Source organism: Poecilia reticulata, linkage group LG17, assembly GCF_000633615.1.
Source record: "Poecilia reticulata strain Guanapo linkage group LG17, Guppy_female_1.0+MT, whole genome shotgun sequence".
Classification (NCBI taxonomy): domain Eukaryota; kingdom Metazoa; phylum Chordata; class Actinopteri; order Cyprinodontiformes; family Poeciliidae; genus Poecilia; species Poecilia reticulata.
In genome coordinates, this window is record NC_024347.1 from 28,735,901 (window position 1) to 28,739,513 (window position 3,613).

The 3,613-nt window shown below is 41.0% G+C and overlaps 1 protein-coding gene across 1 annotated transcript in view; it reads right to left on the reverse strand.

Annotated features, from left to right (window-relative positions):
• The window catches only part of LOC108167074 (uncharacterized), a 6,758-nt gene extending 5,790 nt beyond the window's left edge, over positions 1–968 (reverse strand). The window contains exon 1 of the mRNA XM_017309906.1: positions 849–968. The gene's annotated coding sequence lies outside the window, so the exon portion shown is untranslated. The remainder of the gene's footprint in view (positions 1–848) is intronic.
• Positions 969–3,613: the final 2,645 nt, after the last annotated feature.

Consider the following 3,613-nt stretch of genomic DNA (forward strand, 5'->3'; position numbering starts at 1 on the left):
AGCTATGAAGTTTGATTCTGGGAGGAAAAAGTAGAAATGTTTTATAGGTTGCTTTTAGCCAAAACTAAAACACCCTTGGGACTCGCCCGAGTCACTAAAACCAACCTGGTTCAGTAACAAGTTGTAATAAAGAGAAAGAGCGACAGTTAACAGGTGGCTCTGTGAAGCTAGCTGGTTGCAGGCTGCTCAATCTGGCTAATTCACAGGGTGAAGAAGGTGGAACATCTGGAGGGGGAGGTCGTTAGAAACCAGGCTAGTCTTTCTCGATGCCAGCTTAAACAGAGTTTACTTCAGTTCTGGACAGGGTAAAATCCCATCAGATTTAGAAAACTCAAATTACCCGTTAGATGGAGAGCTGGCTGCACATCTCCCTCCTCTGAGAAGGGGAAGTAGAGTGAGAGAGAGAAGGGGGGGAGGTGTTGCGCAATAACAGTGTTCAAGAACTCAAGTTCATATTGTTTTGATGGTTGTTATCATTATTAGATGCATAAGCAGTCAGCTGATTCAGTTTGTTGATAACTGGAGTTGATTTGAATGGTTGTAATAGACTGGAATCTGGATTGAATTCATGTTTTTCAGTTAAAGTGCCTGGATGGAGAAAACCATCAACACTCATTGTAAATGTTGAGTTGTATTTTATGGTTCCAGTTCAGATCAGCTGTCGTCTTTACATGGAAAACGTTAATCGTAAAGATAAATTCATTCTGCTGGTTTGAACAAAACTGGTTTCAAGACACAGAGTATAACTTTAAGCATCGTGTCTGACAGAGAAACTAATCTAGGAAGGAATTCATCTTTCCTTTTGTGTCATTTACTGAGTTTCAGTTAATATCGGGATTCGTACTCACCACTGTGACTGAGCTGCTGAGGTTTGTCTGGTCTGCCGACGATCTGAGCAGGTTTCCCTTTAGTGAGTCGATTTAAAGCTCCTCCCCTGGTGTTGCTCCTCCTCTGAGGTTTTTCAAGATTCGTTTCCTCCTTCATGTTTAGGTGAAGTTCAGTCCTAAAGTCAAATAGTTTAGAAGTGCCTAACTTGACAAACGTTTTAATTGCTTGTGAAAAGAAGTTAAAGAAAGAGATTAAGTGGAGTGATAAACTGCTGCATAGGTTCACAAAGACGTTTTATTGGAAATGTTTCATCCAGCAACTTTAAAACCATCACTGCTCAACAAATCCAGTGTTTTTATATCCCTGCTGTTATTTGCAATTCCTTTTTTGCCATTTTTAACTTCTAGTAAATAGTCTGTCCTTGCTTTCTTTGCACCAATATACAGATTATTTTTTAATTTTTCTCCTCCAATTCACTCTTTAAAAAATCTCAAAATTAAAATGTTCAGGATCACTGAGAATCTACACCAACATGTTTCTTATGTGCTTTATTATCTTTAATTATGGAGGCATAAACAATGACTTGTTCACCATCATGTCAGTGAGATCTGAAGCTTCTTCTCTCCTTTAATAAACTAAACGTTAAGCTGAAACTCAGCACATGCCTGAGGCTCCAGCGTCGGGTCTGAACCGATCCGAACCACAATAAGACAGTAATCCTGTTACACTGGTTCAACTGCAGACCTCTGACAAAACTCCAGACATTTACTGTATTTACTATCCTGCAAGAAGAGAAGTCTGGTCTGACTATCACTGAATTCAGTTAACACTCGTCACATACAGTGAAGAAAACAAGTATTTTATATAAACCCTGCAAGTTCTCCCCATTTTAAATCACAGAGGGTCTGAAAGTTTCATCTTAGCTGCATGTCCACTGGGACAGAATCACATTTATTATGTTTTTAAGGTTTCATTTCATTGGTTTGATAGTGAATTGACAGGAAAGTGGGCAATGAGAGAGGAGGGAAGACATGTAGCAAAGTTCACCAGGCTGGGAATCGAACCTGCGACATCAAGAATTAAGGCATCCTTATGCGGCTTGTGCTTAACCTCTGTGCCACCACAATGTATGAGTTTATAAAATAATTTATTTGTGTGTTACTGCTGCAAATAAGTGTTGGCACACCGGTGAATATCAATGTTAATATTTGGTACGGTAGCCTTCGTCTGCAGTCACAGAGGTCAAAGGTCTCCTGTAGTTTTTCTCCTGGTTTGCACTGCAGCAGAGATTTTGGCTCATTCCTCCACACAGATCTTCTCTAGATCAGCCAGGATTCTGGGCTGTCGCTGAGAAACACGGAGTTTGAGTCCCTCCGAAGTTTTTCTATGGGGTTTAAGCCTGCAGGCCCAAGAACCTTGGAGAACCCAACATTGCGTACACACGCACACATATGGAGCACATGCACTCAAAGCTAAGGCTAAAGGAAATGACACGCTAAGGAACGCCCTGTAGGGCATGGCTTAGGTAGAGGCCAGCAAAGGGAGCTAAAAACTGTTGGGGGCCATTTTGCTGTCGTCTCTCGTAAGGAGAAAATGAAAAATGGACCAGCGCTGCATTTTTGTATTAATAAATGGAATTATTGAATTCAACTCGCTGACTCTTCCTGAACCTCAGACATCCAGAACCTAATAGAGAAAGGCTAATTCTCCAGTGTGTAGATCAAACCGTGACGCAGCTTCATGCCAGGCTTCACTTAACGAGAGAGAACAATGAGGCTTGTACTATTTATTTTATCTGTTACCTGATGACCAGGTCTCTCCCCTGCTACCATTATTCCAGTTTGTCCAAAGTTAAAACAGTCATTTGAGCATGAAATTAAAACAATCAAAATACCAGTTTCCATAAAAGTCAACACTGAAGCACAGCATGAGATAGAAATTCAGACAGTAAAATCAATAATCCCAAGGCGAGTCTCCATGTATTTGACTTATGTTCAGTAATATTACCAACAGTTCAGTTTCCCTCAAGGAAAGAGAATAAAACACAATAAAATGATTCAGATGGAACATGTGACTGGCTGCGGTTCTGGTCCAGAACCACAGTCTGGATCTCCTCAGCCTGATGAGGCTGTTTAAGAGGGGACGGTTGGATCTGTCATATCTCAGGTATTGTATATTTGATATTTATTTGTGGATTTTTCCTGCTGTCTTCATTGTTTTAAATTAATTTCTGTGTCTCTAGTTTAACAAGACTAGAGACACAGACTGAGGCTGGAAACTTAAGGACACTATGGACAGGACAGCTGGAGCTTCTGCCTAAATATAACTTTGTTCTCTGTCCTTTCTCTGATCATTTATACCTGTCATGTGGATGGATGACCCTCCTCTCGCCCAGAACGTTAGCTGGACAGGCACCAGCACCTCCCAACCCCACTAGGGACAAGGTGTTGGAAAATGGATGGATGGATATAAGAGCTAACAATTTGATTCATGGATTTGAGGTTGAGGATGATCCAATCAGATGGTCATGTTAAGATTTCACTACAGAATCACTCAGATTGGAAGTTTGTCACAAACAGATTCATTGAAAATGAAGGAAACCATGAATAACTATTAGAACAACATTCATCCTGATGAACAGGACAGATGATCAGAGGAGCAGAGTTTTCACCTCCATCGTTAGGCCAGGGACTGAAGAACGGGTAGAGTTTCTCCATGAAGTCGCAATCAGGAAAGGAGTAGATCAGAGCTGCAGCATCTACATCATAGAAGGAGACCAGACCCT